The sequence below is a fragment of the Tupaia chinensis genome, unplaced genomic scaffold (genome assembly GCF_000334495.1).
Source record: "Tupaia chinensis unplaced genomic scaffold, TupChi_1.0 Scaffold143566_1, whole genome shotgun sequence".
Classification (NCBI taxonomy): Eukaryota; Metazoa; Chordata; class Mammalia; order Scandentia; family Tupaiidae; genus Tupaia; species Tupaia belangeri.
In genome coordinates, this window is record NW_006203411.1 from 327,649 (window position 1) to 345,429 (window position 17,781).

The 17,781-nt window shown below is 34.9% G+C and overlaps 1 pseudogene; it reads left to right on the forward strand.

Moving 5' to 3' along the window:
* Positions 1–16,964, forward strand: part of LOC102473782 (centrosomal protein of 95 kDa-like) — a 51,060-nt pseudogene extending 34,096 nt beyond the window's left edge.
* Positions 16,965–17,781: the final 817 nt, after the last annotated feature.

Consider the following 17,781-nt stretch of genomic DNA (forward strand, 5'->3'; position numbering starts at 1 on the left):
CAAGAATTCAGGTTTTTTGAAAATTTGTATTTTATTTGCTTATATACTTACTTTGAAAGAGATTTTTGCTATAGGGCACGTGTGCTTGCTGGAGAGACAGAGAGGCACAGAGTGACAGAAAGCGAAAAATCACCTCCCAAGGGGGATGGCAATCCCTTCTCCTCCATTTTTCTGTCGGGATTTTGGGCCCACGTGCACATGTATCCTGCTTGAGTTTAAGCTGCTGGGTCTGGGACTTGAACCATGGCTGACCACAAGGAAGTTCAGTGACGTAACCATTGCACCATCTGCTGGCCCTGAATTCGATGTTTTTTAAGACATTTTTCATAAATAGAATAGAGTGACGGCCACTATAATTAAGACCCTTGTACAATTCTAGAGATCCTCAAGAATTTCAAACTTCAAGAACTATAAAAAAAATGTGCGTATTTGTTCTATTTTCTAAAAAGAAGTTGGTGTTTTCTGTTTAACTGTCAGTCACTTCTAGTAAAATTATTCCATGCAATTCTATTTTCTTCCTGCTCTATCCTTTTTCTACCTACAGGTTCTACACTCAATGTTATGAACTCTGAAGCAAAACCCCTTTGCCTAGTGGTCCTCTATACTGTCTCTGTTTTTGTTTTTCTCTTATGGAGTTTATAGCAATTGATGGAGAACCTTTTCTTGGTCCTCAGACTCCCTTTTCTATCTTGGTTTTGTTCTTGTCTTGTAACCTCTTGGTTCTTCCAAATATTCTTTATTTTCTTCTCTTTTTTTTTTCCCATTAAAAATTATACTAGGGCCAGCTATTAGCTCTGTGATAAAGCAATACACCACAATATATGAGCGGATCCCAGATTTCCATCCTTAAGCCTTCCTATTCAAGCTTTGTAGGTGTGTGATACAAGCTAGCCAAGGCTGGTGCTCAGTCATGGTATGAAGTCTTTCTTGGGTGCTCACCTCTCTCTCTCACACACACCTGGAATAAATAAATGAATAAATATAAATAAATGAATAAATAAATATCTGTTTAATCTTGGGTATTACAAGAAGCTGAGTCTATAGTTTCCATGAAAAATTATGTCATAATTCATATAATTTTAACCACAACATCTGTAAAACCCAAGTTCAGTTCACTTACATGCACACAATTTTCTTTAGGAAATGTTCACTTGAATGTTTCCTCACAAACTTAGAAATTTTAACACAATTTCCCCCTACCCCTCACCTTTGACAAAAATCATCTCAAAGTGGATCAAAGATCTAACCTAAGACCTCAAACCATAAAACTACTGTTGGAAAACACTGAGGAAACTCTGGGAGACATTGGGGTATGCAAAGACTTCTTAAATAAGATCCCCAAAGCACAGTCACTAGTCCCAAAAATAGACAAGTGGGATTACATCAGATTAAGAAGTTTCTGCATGGCAAATGACACAGTAATTAGTGTGAACTGATAGCCCTCAGAATGGTAAAAAATTTTTGTAAACTATACATCAGATAAGGGATTGATAACCAGAATACACAGACAGCTCAAGCAGCTTTCCCAAGAAAAGATTTTCAACCCAATTTAAAGATGGGAGAATTAACTGAAAAAAAAAAAATTTCTAGGGAAGACATACAAATAGCCAAAAGGCATATAAAAATGCTCAACATTCCTCAATACAAGGGCGATGCAGATCAAAACCACAATGAGATACCACTTAACCCCAGTCAGAATGACTAAGACTGAAAAAACAAAAAATGTTAAGGGCGGGAAGGGGTGTGGTGAAAGGTGAACTCGTTTATACTGCTGTTGGGACTGTAAATTGTTCCAGCCATTATGGAGAACAATATGGAGATTTCTCAAAAATCTATGAATAGAACTACCATATGATCCAGCAATCCCACTCCTTGGTATCTACTTAAAATACAAAAGAATCCATAGTCGGAAAAGTGCTTACACATTGATGTTTATTGTGACATTATTCGCAATTGCTAAGACAAAGACATGGAACAAACCCAAATGCCCATGAACAGATAAATGGATTGAAAAACTGTGGCCCGTATACTCTATGGAATACTACTCAGTCATAAAAAAAAAAAAGAAAGAAAGAAAAAAAAAAAAAAAAACAAGGCCCTGGCTTTTGACAGAAAGGGGATGAATATGGAAGTTTTACTGCTGAGTAAAACAAACCAGGTTATGAAGGAGAGACATTGTATGTCTCCACTTATTATATACAAAGTGTCCACACACTATGGTCAAAACTAAATGACTAGAGGATATAGAAACATAGAAAACGGTTATAAATACCACATACATTGTGAGAAGAGGATGAGTGAAGGAGGAGAGTCTGAGGAAAGATATTAAGGAGAAAAATAGAGAGGCATGGCATTTATGGGGCAAAGAAATTGATTATTATTTATTGACGATAGCATGCATAATATTCTCAACTGGACTAGTGATAAATGTATACATGTTGGAAGATTCACTTTGCAAGTTGAGTGGCATATGTGATTGAATGCATAAAAGCAATTAAAATTTTTAAAAATTAGGGAAAAATTTTAACACTGATTTTACAAGGACTCTCAAAACTCTATTCTTCAATTTTGGGCATCTGATTTTACATTACCCAACTCTGTAGTTTCTAGTTTCAATATAATATTGTTGTCTTTAGCTCTAATAGGTTATTCAGTCACTTCTCTTTGATCTTTACTTCCAAAGACTCTCAGAGTCTTTTATTTTAATTTTCATTAACCTAAACCTGGCACTTTTTAGCTCACACCTAATAGACTTTGATAATATCACTGACAATCTATTAGCTTTGAGAAGTTACCAAGTACATTCCAGTAATATCATTAATGGAATAATATCATAATAGAAATAATTTAAAAGAACTTATCCTACATCATATAGTTCCTTCAGAGGAAAGGTTATTGAAGCAATTGATATGTTGATCCAACATGTTTTAGGTAAAGTAGGAAAAATTTATTCTGAAAAGAGAAAGTAAATGGCAAACGCTAGTAAAATTAGTTAATTTGTTATGCTTTTGGTAACATGGAAGTATCAATTTGGGCTTATGCATAATCATACAGGCACATTTTTTTTTCCCTGTTCGACCTTTGGATCTTTGAATGTTCTGACTGAAATGGTATTCACAAGTTTTCAATCTGAATCTGAGCCAGCATTGGAGCTGACACAGAGCCATAAGGGAGCTCCTAGTCACTTCCAGGATCAGTGCTTTTAGTTTATTTAGAGAAGTCACTAGAAGTTCAACAATGAGCAGGTGCATTTCAAGAAGCTAATAAGTTTAATCAGGATGGCAATTAAGTTTTTTTTCAATTTCTATCAAAGACAAAAAGAAAATGAAATCAATCTCAATGAGCTTCGGAACAAATATCTGTGATTTCTGGTATTTTTTTTATCACCCATTTGGCATATGCTATTTGGCATTTCCTGGTCAATATATATCTTAATAAATTTTGTAGCAAATCTGTGGTTTGTGTGTGTGTGTGTAAGAGAGATAAAGGAGAGAGAGAATTCTCTTCTTGGGATCTTGGGCATGCATGCACACACACGCATACAGCCAGGTTCAGGACTCAAACCACGGTTCACTACATGGGAGTCCAGAGACATAGCCATTATGCCAACTGCTGATCCCGCAAAAATGTTTTATGGGGAGATTGAAGACATGGATATGTAGCATAAATCTAATACAATATATTTTATGTCAGAGATGGTGAAAACATGAATAAACTGAAAGAACTGAAACCAACAATCTTAACCTAGATATGACTAATCAAAAGGATTGGCCACTTCTCCAGGATATGTAATGAAATGGAATGACCTGAAGTTCTTAATGTAAGTAGGATGGGACTAGAGTCAATTTCATTACTGGAAGGTGAGCAGACAGACTACTCACCTAGATTATGTAATGGAATTCCTTGTGGGTGCAACAGCTGCACACTGCCAGGTAATTCCACATCGAAGTAGCTGTAAAAGTAGCCACCTGCTGCCCCATGCACCCAAGCACAATATAACCTATGGAGGAAAAATAACCATTTTTCTTACTATACTAGAATGGGATAAGCACAGGGCTGGTCTTGATAGTCAGTATTCTAATAGAATTTCAAAGTTATGTCATTAGAATCAATTAGAGTAATTGAAAACAAAACAAAACATAACAGAAAACAAACCAAAGCAAAATATTTAAATCAGTATTTCTTAGGAGGGTGAAAAAATTCAGATTCATCTAACTCCCTACATGATATTAATGTTACTTAAGTTTGAGAATCACTGTTCTAGATAGAATTAAAGGCTTCTATTCCAGTAACATTTTGTGCATATGATTTTCTTTCATAAGAGTTAGCAACATGAATTAAAATACATTGTTTCTCCTTTTTTGATTAAAGACATGAAGACACATCAAACCCTACTCTTTATTTTTTTGTTTTGTTTTTATGGGCCGTTAAATTCTTAGTCCCTAACATATCATTTGGTGTAGAGTAAGGACTCAGAAATATTTATTTTATAAGTATTTCCGGGAACACACATTGCACAATTATGAATTTCCATGTCTTAGTTTTTGATTCCCCTGGTAGAAAAGGTGTCAGCAGAGCCATGCTTCCTGTGAGGTTACTAAGGTAGAATTCTTCCTTCTCTATTCCAGAGTCTATTGACTGCTGGCATTCCTCAGCTTGTGGCAACACAACCTTGAACTCTGTCTTCATTTTAACATGACTTTCTCCCATCTATGCATCTTCTGTGTCTTCTCATAAGAATATCTGTTGGGGCCAGCAGGTGGTGTGGTGGTTTAGGGCGCTGGACTCCCACATGGCCAGCTGCAGTTTGAGTCCTGGAACTGGCTGCTTGTTTTCTCACTTTTGATCTCTCTCTCTCTCTCTCTCTCTCTCTGTCTCACTCTCTTTCACTCTGTCCCCATCTGGTCAAAGCAAAATAAAATAAAATTAAATAAAAAGTAATTCTAAAAATAAAATCTGTCACTGAATGTATATGGTCATATATTTGACTTAACTAATATAAACTATATTTATGCTGAGAAAAACTATATTGTATGCTGTAAAGATATGCAGTGAATAAATGTAAATTTTTAAAAAGAATAGCTGTCACTGGACTAAGAACACAGCCTAAATCCATAACGAGTTATTCAGAGCTTTTTGTTCGGTTTTGTTTTTTTGTTTTGTTTTTTGTTTTTTTAACACAGTCTAAATCCATAACGAGTTATTCAGAGTTTTTTGTTCATCTTTGTTGTTTTGTTTTGTTTTTTTGTTTTGTTTTTTGTTTTTTGTTTTGTTAGAGAGAGACTTTTGCTATTAGGTCATGTATGCTTGCTGGAGAGACAGAGAGAGACAGAAAGATAGAAAGAGACCACACTGCAATCCTTTCTTCCACAGGCTCCTGTGGGATTTTGGGCATACATGCACACACTCCTGGTATGAATTTTAAGTTGCCAGGTCCAGGACTCAAACTGCAGTTTGCTAAGTGAGAGTCCAGTGATGTAACCTTTATACTATCTTCTGGTCCCCTTATTTAGAGATTTTAAATAGTTACACTTACAAAGACCCTATTGTACATAAGGCCACGTTCTGAGGTTCCATGTGAATATGAATTTTGGAGGACACTCTTCAACCCATTGCACCAGGATAGTCAAGGCACTAATACAGAAATCACCCTTATTGAATAATTATGGTTGAGTTATTCCTACAAAAAATATCCAAAATGACATCGCAGTAAGGTAATCAGGGAGTTTCCACTTAGAATGATATATTAAAAAGATTCCAGTTTTGAGAGCCAATAAAGAATGATAAAAGTTTGAAATATTTAATTGTCTTAGTATTTTAAGAATTGTTTTTACTCAGGAGAAAATTAGAATGGTTTGGTAAAGTCATCACAAGGGATAATATAAGCAGATGCAAATTTTATAAGAACAATGTTTCACTTTTTGAGAAGCTTTCATACTTTTTTTTTTTCCTGGAGCAGCTGCATCATTTTACATTCCCATCAACAGCATAAAAGGGTCCCAATTTCTCCTCCTATGCAACACTTGTCGTTTTGATAATAGCCACTTGACAGGTGTGGGATGACATTTCAGGGAGGATTTAATTTACCTTTCCTTGATGATAATTGACATTGAACTTCTATTTACATCTCTGTTGGTCATTTTTCTTCTTTGGAGAAATGTCTACTCACGTCACCAACCCATTTTTTAATCCAGTTATTATTATTACTATTATGATTATTATTATTGCTTTGAGCCACAGAGTTCTTTATATATTTCGCAAAGCAACTTCTTATGTGCTCTATGACTTTCAGAAGATTTCTCCCATTGTGTAGGTTGTCATTTCACTCTGCTGATTGTTATTTTGTGTACATAAGGTTTTAGTTTGATGCAGTTTTTGCTGTAAGTTTGGCATAGATTATGGCATCATGAAATGTGATACCCCCCAGCTTTGTTCTTTATTCCCCTCAAGGTTGCTTTGGCTATTTGTGATCTCTTGTGCTTTTACATTTATTTTATTTTGGGATTTCATTTCTCACTTCTGTAGGAAATATCATTGAAATTCTTATAGCAGTGCTTGAATTTTTAGATTTCTTTGAGTAATGTTAATATTTAACATTATCAATTTTTTTCATAAATATGATTTATGTTTCCAGTTGTTTACATCTAATTTCTTTCATCCTTGTTTTGTAGTTTAAAGTTTACAGGTCTTTCATAACCTTTCTTTAAGTTTATTCCTAAGTATTTTATTCTTTTTGATGCTACTGCAAGGTAATAGTTTTCCTAATTTTCTTTCAGACAGTTTGTTACTGCTAGAAATGCAATTAATTTTTGTGAGATAATTTAGCATCCTGTGACTTAAGTGAATCATCTGTAAGTTCCAATAGTTTTAAAATTGCCTATTTGTTTGTGTGGTTTTATTTTATGAAGTCTTCTGGGTTTTCTATGTATATGATCATACCATTTGCACAGACAATTTAACTTCTTCCCTCCTGATATTTTTGCTTTTATTTCTTTTTCTTGCCTAATTACTCTGTCTGCTCTTTAGTACTAACAGTACTACATTGAATAAAAAAATCAAGAGTGGGTATCCTTGCCTTTTTCCTGTTCTCAGATTAAAAAAAAAAAAAACTTTCAATTTTTTGATGTTGACTTTAATATAGCTGTGAGTTTTTCGTTTTGGGACTATGTTGTGTTGAGATACTTTCCTTCAACCCTAGTTTGTCAAGGGTTTTTATTTTGAAGTCAGAGTATTTTTCTGCATCTATTGAGGCAATCTCATGATTTCATCATTTACTATGTTAATATGGTTATTATATTAATGGCCATTGAAATTTGAATCACTCTTGCATCACAAGAATAAACCCACTTTGTCATGGGGATGATCCTGTTAAAATGCTGTTGATTTCAGCTTGATAGTTTTTCTTGAAGATTTTTGCATTTGTAATTATGAAAGCTATTTTTTCTATAGTTTTCTTTTCTTGTAGTATCTCTCTGACATTTTTTAAATCAGGGTAATGCTGGCATCATAAAATTATGTTTACAAGTACTTTCCTGTCTTCAATTTTTTGGAAAAACTTTGCAAGAATAAAGATAATTCTTCATTAGATGTTTGATAGAATTCACCAGTGAAGTCACCTGTCAAATATTTTTCTTTGTTGGGAGGTAATTGATTACTGTTTCAACCTCTATACAATATACAGGTCTGTTAAAACTTTCTATTTACTTATAATTCAGTCTTGATAGATTGCATATTACTAGGGCATTACTCCTTTCTTTGGATTGTTCCACCTGTTGGTATGTAATTGTTCATAGCAGTCTATTATAATGCCTTTTTTTTTTAATTACTGTGGCATCGGTAACAATGTCTCCTCTTTCATGTCTCATTTTCTTTAAACATTTTTATCTTAATAAGTTTAACCAAAAGATTTCCAATTGTATTTGTTAAAATTATTTAAAAATTCAGAGCCAGCAGGTGGCATGGTGGTTAAGGGCACTGGACTCCCACATGGCCAACCATGGTTCAAGTTCATGACCTGGTGGCTTGTTTTCTCACTTTTTCTCTCTCCACACATATACACACACACACAAACACACACACACACACACTCACACACACTGTCCCTCTCAGGTCAATTTAAAATATTTAAATAAATAAATAAATTTGATTAAAATAATTCTTTAAAATTTTTTTAAGAATTATGCTATTTTTCTGGTCCTATTTTATTTATTTCTGTTCTGATTTTTATTTCTGCTCTGATTTTTATTTCTGCCTTCTGCTAAGTTTGGGCTTAGCTTTTTTGTTCTGATTTCTTTCATTTCTTGAGGTGTAACATTTGGTTGTTCATTTGAGGTCTGTTTCTCTCCTTAATGTAAGAATTTTATCACTTCAAACTTCCCTTTAGTACAGTCTTTGCTGCATTCAATAAGTTTGAGTATGGTGTATTTTGATCTTTTTTTGCATCAAAATATTCTCTAATTTTTAAAATTTAATCATTTACCCATTGTTGGGTAGAGAACGTGCTGTTTAATATCCATATATTTATATATTGTCCAGTTTTCCTTCTGCTATAGGTTTTGAATTTTACTAATTGTACTCAGAAAAGATACTTGGCAAGATTTCAGTCTTAAAATCATTAAAAACATATTTGTCACCTAACATTGATCTATCATCTCTCTTGGAAAATGTCGTATATGCTTGAGTAGAATGTATATTCTACTGCTGTTTATTACAATGTGTTTTTCATTGGCTAGTCCATGTGGTAAATAGTATTGATCAAATACTATATTTCCTCACTGATTTTGTCTGACATGTCTTTTCATTTTTGAAAGTATGTTATTGTTATCATTATTATTATTGATTTACTATTTTCCCCTTCAGTTCTGTCAATATTTGTATTATATATTTAGGTATTTTGATGTTGGATATATATATACATATATTTTTTAATTGTAATATGTTTCTGGTAAACTGATCCTTTTAACATCACATGATATTCCTTTTTGTCTTTTAGAGTAGTTTTAATTTTAAGAGTCTATTTTGTCTGATATGGATATATATATATATATATATATATATACCCTGCTTGTATTATTATTATTTGGTTATAATTTACATGGACTATCTCTTTTCATTCTCTTACATTCAGCCTTTTTGTATACTAAAATCTAATGTGGGTTTCTTGCAGACAGCATATGGTTAGGTCTTTTATTTGTTTGTTTGTTTTTTTGACCATTTTTTTTTTTTTTTGTCTTTGGATGGGTGAATTTATTATTATCATTTTTTGAGCAGTTTTTGCTAAAGGGCACATGCGCTCACTAGAAAGACAGAGAGAGACAGAAAGCAAGAAATCGTCCCCCTAGGGAGGATGGCCACGCCACAATGCCTTCTCCTCCATTTTCCTCTCGGGATTGTGGGCATGCATGCACAAGCTCCTGGCGTGAGTTTAAGCCACGAGGACTGGGACTCAAACCATGGCCAACTACATGGGAATCCAGCTACATAGCCATTACGCCAACTGCTGGTCCCTCTATGGGTGAATTTAATCTATTTCCATTTAAAGTAATTATTAACAGGAAAGGATTTACAATGGACATTTTCCCAATTGCTTTCTGTTAATCTTGTAATGTTTCTGGATATCTTTTCATCTCTGGCTCTTTCTTTGTGTTTTGTTGATGTTTTGTACTGATATGCTTTGATCCTATTTGTTTTGTTCTCTTTCTCTTTGGCATAATTTCTAATGTCTCTGATTTTTTTTATGGCTACCAAATCGCTTGCATGAAATATGTTATAGTTATAACACTATTTTAAACTGATAATTTCAATCGCCTGACCATTTTGTTATCATCACAATTTTGATCTGTTTATATTGTTTATCTGTTATTTATTTTTAGTTATGATTTCTAAAATTTATTTTTGTTTTTTTAACTTTTATACTACAGTTAAAAGTGCTTTATCTAACCACAAGTGCATTAGATACTATTTGTCTATGTATTTACCTTTACTAAATAGTTTTAGTAGAAAAGTATAATACCTATTAAAAAGGTAAATATATGGACAAATATTTTTAGTTTACCATGTTACCGATGTTACTGTTTAGCGTCCTTTTGTTTCAATATAAAGAATTCCCTTAGTATTTTCCATAAGGCAGAAAACTCATTTAGCATTTGTTTTTTCTAGAATGTCCTTTTTCTTTAATTTTTGAAGGACAGTTTTTTCTGGTATAATACTCTAGGTGGCAGTTCTTTGTTTTCACTTTGTTTTATTTTACAGCCCTTTTAATATAGACTAGTATTTTTTATGTTTTTTTTTCTATGCAAAAATGCATCATGACTTTTCCAACTACCCAATATTATTGATTTTCTTCTGGTTTGCAAGGCTTTTGTTGAAAAACTCACTGATAATCTCATAAAGATTCCTTGGTAAATAATAAGCTGCTTTTCTTTTGTTGCTTTCAAAATTATCTTTGTCTTTTGATTTTTTTATTTTAGTGTGCTTTGGTGTTCATTTCTTTGGTTTCATTTGATTGGGGGATCTTTTGGGTTTCATGGAACTGAATGTCTATTACCTTTCCCAGATTTGGGAAATTTACTATTTCTACTATTTCTTCAGAAACTCTTTCTGTTCCTTTCTCCATCTCTTCTGAAAATCCTATAATGCATATTTTTTGCCTGCACAATTGGGTACTGTAAGTCACTTAACCTTTCTTAGTCTTTTTCATTCTTTTTACTTTTTATTCTCTGTCTGAATAATGTCCGGTGGCCTAAATTTGGGTTCACTGATCCATTTTTTGCTTGATCTAGTCTGCTTTTGAATTGTTCTAGTGAACTTTCAGTTCAGTTATTCTATTCTTTACCTCCATTGCTATGTTTGGTACTTTTTAAATTTTCTATCTGCCTGTTGAAATTTTTACCTCATTCTTGCATCATTTTCCTGACCTCAGTGAGCATCTTCATGACTTTTTTAAAATTTTAATTCTTTGCTAGGAAAATCATTTATCTCATTTCATTGGGATACTTTTTGGAATTTATCTTGTTCCTTTGGAACATGTGGCCCTGTTTCTTTGTCTTTGTTGATGCTCTGTGTTAGTGTCTGCATTATAAAAAGCAGCCACTTGTCCAAGTCTTAAATAGAAGAGATTTACCCCAATTAGCCGAGCCAGAATTTCTGGGGGTCTCTCAAATCTTTGTGCTACTCCAATATTCGTACTTTGTTCTTCCCAGGCCCCAGTGTCTAGGGCAGGCCAGGTCTTACTAGTACAGTGGGACAGAGAGACTAAAGCAAGTTCCTTGGGTGACCTCCAGAAATATTGAATCATTGGGTACCTCATAAAATTCTCTATTTCCTCAGGAAGAAGCTGTGAACTGAGGTATTTTTTTAATTTTTATTATTTTTTTTTATCTCTGGGCTGAGTCTATGGGGAGATGTTATGGTGAACAACAGCCTCAGCTTTAGTTTCTATTCTCTCATACAAATAGTGTACATGAGAGCCATGGGCACTCTATGATACTTAGAACAGAGGTTAATTTGGGGGTAGTCTAGAGAAGGTCAGACATTAATCTTAATGGGATAAATATTGAGGAGAAAATAGGAACAAAAGATTTTCTCACTTACTCCATACTGAGTTTGTAGAAGGGGCCATGGTGAGAACCAAGAGAGCCATCATTTTCATTTTCCCTGCATGCCTTGAGTCTTGAGTATATGGTTCTTCTATCAACATTCCAAAGTTTGCAAGACAGAATTCAGTACTCTGGGGAGACTCAGCAGAAAAAAATAATGGGACTGGGTCTGTAGACCAACTCTCTCTGTCCTGAGAGAAGCTGAGTGGCAGAGGAATATCTTCCAGATAATTTGTGTCATTCCAGGGGCAATGACTATGGCAAAATTGTGTCCCAAATCTCCCTACTGGCTCTGATAACTCCAATTTCACATTTAACACAGTGCAGAAGTTTTTCGGTTCAATTCAGAGAGAGACAGAAAAACACAGAGATAAATCACCTCCTTCCTCAAGGGGGATGCTCATGCCACAACTCCTCCTCCATTCTCCTCTCAGGATTTTGGGCATGTAAGCACAGGTGGCCAGCATAAATTTTGATCCATCGGGGTCTAGATTTGAACCATGGTTGAAGATGTGGGAGTCCAACGATGTAACCATTATTCCATCTGCTGGACCCACCTCCATTGTTTTTTAATCAGAATATTCAGGAGAGTGGAGAACCAAGTCCAGGGTTTTCGATACCATTCTTACTGATATTACTCCATTTTTGGGACTTCTTTGGGGAAGAAATTCTATCTATTACGCGTATTTTATAGTACCTGCAAACAAAATAAAAATGATGCTGTTGACTGAAATGGTTTATACATTTCTTTTCACAATTTATCATGTCAATAATGTATTATCGTGAGGCCAGCAAGTGGCATGGTGGTTAAGGGTGCTGAACTCCCACATAGCTAACTGCGGTTTAGACCTGGACCTAGCAGCTTGCTTTTTCACTTTCCCTCTTTCTTTCATTCTGTTCCTCTCTGGTCAAATTAAAATAAATAAATAAATAAATAAATAAAGTTAAGTAAAATAATTCTTAAAAAAATAATATATTAGCCAAATAAAACTGCTACTTTTCTCATGTAGAAACATGAATGCTTTGATTATAGAATATATGGTATCTTTTACATGTTACATTATGGTCTGCATGTCTGTGTTCATGCTTCCCCCCACCCAATTCATATGAAGACACTTAATTCCAAGTGCAGTGGTATGGGAAGGTAGGGAATTTCGAAGGTAATGATATTAGTGCTCCTATGAAATTTACTAGGAAGTCCACTATGTAAGGATGGACCAAAATGCACTATCCAAAGAGCAACTCCTCAGTAGATACTAGGTCTACTATCACTTCTCACCTTCTATAACTGCGAGTCCTATATTTCTGTTGTTTAAAAATTACCTCATCTAAGGTATTTTGTTATAGTAGTCCAAAAACATCACATAACGTTATCATCATCATCATAGTCATCATAAAAGACTAAATTACAATTAGTTAATGGGAAAGAATAATTAGATAATAAAATTTAATCTATTATAAATAGTTATTTTCTTTTTGTTTTTCTCTTTCTTTCTTTCTTTCTTTCTTTTTTTTGAGAGGTTTTTTGCTATAGGGCACATGCGCTCGCCAGAAAGACAGAGAGAGACAGAGAGACAGAAAGTGAGAAATCACCCCCGTTGGGGAATGGCCACACCAGAATCCCTTCTCCTGTATTCTCCTCTCGTGATTTTGGGTGGGCATGCACGCACATGCACCCAGCGTGAGTTTAAACCACCGGGTCTGGGACTCGAACTGTGGTCAACAACATGGGAGTCCAGCGACACAACCATTACATCAAATGCTGGTCCCAATAGTTATTTTCTGATGTGTAACTTCTGAATATTATGTTCTAACTTCAATTTAAGTACATTGCATTTATAGATATATTCATTAAAAATTTTACAATCTAGATTAGTTAAATAAATCAAAATAGTAAGTTTTGAGTAGGCCTTTTTTCAAATGCATGATTTTAGGGTAAGTTTACTTCTTGAGGTTTATTCTAACAATAAAAGAGAAATAATTGATGAATTGTAAAACAAATGCAATATGCTCTAACTTTTGCCCAAGAGCATTTAATTAGGAAGAACAAGGCATTTTGTTTCTAACTCTCACAGCCTAAAGCCTGCTATCAATATATAGGCTATGTTCATTTAGTGAAATGAACAAAATTAAATGTTGACATTGTGGGAAGTCATAACATTGTGAGAGTGTATGGATTGCAATTTATAAGATGAAGTAGGACATTTTAACTTGCCCTGTGGTGCAAAATAATTTATAGACTCTATTCAATAATATCTTTATTAATGATTGCACAGAAGAGATAAGTAGCACATGGAACCTAAGAATGTTACTATTTTTGAAACAAAAAAAAAGAATGTCAAAGAGTTAATTAGAAAAACTAAAAGATCAAAAAGATATGAGCAAAGTATAAAATTAAATTTTAAATATAGATGAAAAATATAAGATTTTTTCATTGCTAGTTTCAAGTCAACATGAAAATCAATTGCTATAACTTCATAAATACTATTTAATGACACCGAAGAAAATGAATATGGCTAAATTTTTTTTTTTTTTTTTTTATTTTGCCAAACCCTCTTTTACTTCTACATATTCATCTATTTCATCTGTCTTTATTCTTAAAGCTTTGGTTATAGTTTAGTTTTTTTCTCCCATTGTTAGAATAGTCTGTTTTCTACTCAATTTTAGATCTATTCTAAGAAACAACAAATGATTGATTAGATTATTTAAAAATACAAAAGAACAATGATTCGTTTTCCTTTTGCGAAAGTCCAACTCCTGCCACATAATAGGTATTATTAAATGTAGGCTATAGATGATCCAAACCTGCACACATAAACTATTTGTATGAATTAGCTAATTTACTAACTATAACTTCTGTATAATGTCTATCTCGATTCTTAAGGTTTAAAAATTCAAATATTAAGATTAAATGTAATTTTTAAAAGTCAAATATTTTTCTAAATCTTATCTATCTATAAATATACATATATATATATATATATATATGCACTGTATTATAAATGTATTGTGGCTAAGAGGTTCTAGGCAAAATAGAAAACTGGGACTAGAAGATGGTTTAATTGCTATGTTGCTGGACTCCCATGTAGTTGACCATGGTTCAAATCCTGGACCCAACAGCTAAAAACTCATGCCAGGTGAAGGAGTAAAAGGCTGCTTTGTGGTCTACTGGAAGAGGAGTAAATATAACGAGAGGAGACAAAGAATCTATAAAGAATCTCCTAGAAATATTTCATGGGTTTCTGTAATATCTTACAGAACACCTGAGTGAAATATGAGAAAAGTGAAACTGTACAGTGTTCAAAAGAATCCCATCAAGGAGAACCTTTGGAGCCATAAAGTACTAAAGAATATAAATTGTTATAGAGAAGAGTTTCTTTTGGGCAGTGCTCTTTGTCGTCTGAAGCCTTGGGCCCATCTTGGGATGGAGAGGAAGCAGAATCCACCAGTGAAATAATTATAATTAGAGACACAACACACTCCTTTTCTCTAGTAAGTAATGGTGCCTATGGTTTTACTGAAACACAGTTTAAAATAAAGTTTCAACCTCACCGAGTTCTAAATCATGTGAACATGTGTTCAACCCTCCTTCATCTAGTTTTTTGTACAAGAATAGGACATCTTTTGTTGAAGACATGGAAATCTCTTCTGTGAGTGCAATTCCAAGTGCCAGGAAGCTAGGGAAGCCTATCTGAGCAGCCATGCCTTTATATCCCCTCCACCACCCTGTAGAACCTCAAGCCCCCTGCCCTATAGGAAGAGTACTTGCAGTCAAGTCCCTGCTCCCCTGCCAAAAATTCTGCCAGAGAGGCAGTGTCTGTGGAACCAGATGATTGAGTTTTCATAACTCCTAAGTTGCATAAATACAGCCAACAGGAAGTGTGTCCACCTCAGGTTCAAGGCTCTAGGATAAAGAACCTTTCCAAAGGAAAAAGAAGTGAAAGCAAACCTGCAGCCTCATCCTGGAATTCGCCTCTCCCTTAGAGGGGAAGAAAGAGGTTAACAGAACAGGAATTGCATGCATTGTCAGAGAAACTCTCTCAATGGCTGTCTGAACTAGACCGGATGTTCAAAAGTGTCTTGGGTGATCGAGTTAAAGACTGATTATAAAGAAGAAGACACTGGAAACAAAGAGGTGGAGAGTGGGAATGAGGAGACTCTGTCTCAGTGCAGTGACAGCATCATGCAGTATGGGCCAAACAAGCCACAGTCAGGACTTTCCATGCCTAGAAACCCACTTTGCACATCCCATTCATTCTTTCCATCTCCACTTAACAAACACGAACTACTACATATGGATACAAAAGGGCAAGACAAGCCAAAAGAAACAGATATCTGCCAATTCTGAGCAAAGGCATTAACTGAAGCATTTGAAAGGAGACTATAAAAGAAATAAAGTTCAAGAGAATATTGCACCTCTAGAGATAAATGACGAGGAGGAGAACACAGAAAAAAAAACAGAGAAGTTCATGAAGAAACTTCAAAATGAACTCAGCCCTGGAAGATTTAGTCTAGCAAACCTGCGGCTCACAGTCCAAGAGGTGGCTTCCTAAAGCCAAATAAAGCAGTTCCAATGAAAGTAAATGAACGCAGGCTCCTGCCCCTTACGTTGGAGCAGTTTCCCTTTCTGTATGTTTCTGGCCCGACCCTAAGGAAAATGTGGAAACAGCAGATTGCACAGGTTGAACAGCCCCGCAGGGGTGCATGCAGAGAAAATCGATCAAAGAAGAAATTCGAGGATGAAATAGAAGAAGCCCTTAGAAGGCATGACCTCCTTACTGCACTTGTCAAGAAGGAATATGAACACAATGAGAGACTGCAAGACTTCAAGGATGGCATTCATAGACAGAGGTTGACCCAATTAAAGATAAGAGAAAATCCTCAGCAAATTGTTCGTGCCCAGAAATATTATGATGATTATAGAGTTCAGCTGTGTGCAATGATGAGCATGAGGACTTGTGAAGAAATTATATTTAAGAAACTATTTGAAGAAGGCTTTATGGATTCAGAAGCAAAGGTCAGGAGACCTTAGAAACCATACCAAAGAAAAGCAAGATGAACAAAAGAGACAGCACCAGAATGAACTGGACTCAATGGAGAAACTACTATAAGGACCAGTTTTCTTTACTGGCAGAAGCCATATCACAGGAAGGTCAACAATGCAGTGCTAGAGAAAAATTCCAGGCTCAGATTGTACATAAGGTGAAGAGGGAGCTGCGAGCTAAGATGGAGAAGGAAATTCAGCAACTGCAGGACATAATAACACAGAATGACGATAACACTTTCTCCCAGGAGTTGGAGACCAAGCGCTTCCGATCGCGGCTTCAGCTGGCTTCCTTTCAGTACAGTAAAAACTCTTTTCCATGAGGCCACTCCCCACAGGTACAGTTTCTGGAGGCCTTTCCCAGAACAGAGCTAGAACTGAGCCAGTAAACAGTTTAAAGCAGAAGAATAATTTGAAAATGTCTTATCTATGTACTCATTCCAATACTTTAAAATATTTTTTAAATAAAAAAATGCTTTTTTAAAATTAAAAATAAAACAAACAGACAAAACAAACCTCATGCCAGACGCCTGTGTGTGCATGCCCAAAAACCTGAGAGGAGCATGGAAGAAAAGGGATTAGGGAGTGGCCAATTTCCCCCACCCCACTCCCCACCGGAGTGTGTGTGTGATTTTTTGTTTTCTGTTTCTCTATCTCTCTGATGAGCACACGAGCCATATAACAAAAGTCACTCAAAAGAAAAAAAAAAAAAGAAAACTTATCTCTTTGAAGGTATCAGAGACCTGTAGTGGCAATAAAAACTGGAAGAGCCAGAGGAAAGCTAATGTCTTTGTCCAATTGTCTTGTGGAGAATTTGCAAATTTTGAGCATAAGCAGGTGTCTGAGAACAGGTTTAACTGGAAGAGAATTAGTAGCAACAGAGAGGGAATTTAAGGGGCAGTTTTGGCTTCAGGATACAGAGTATATGCCAATCTGAAGTTTTACAGGGTGGCAATCTAAATTCAGGCCGCCTTCTTTCACTCTTGTAAGAATATTAAAGTCAGGGATGGATTAGGTAAGAGGCCCTGACTAGACATGATACTCAGAGTTTCAAAAATATCAGGCAAGCAAGTAGAAATTGAATGGAGACAACCTTCCTGGGTCTCCAACCCACATGCACAGTCCTTATTTGGGCTACAC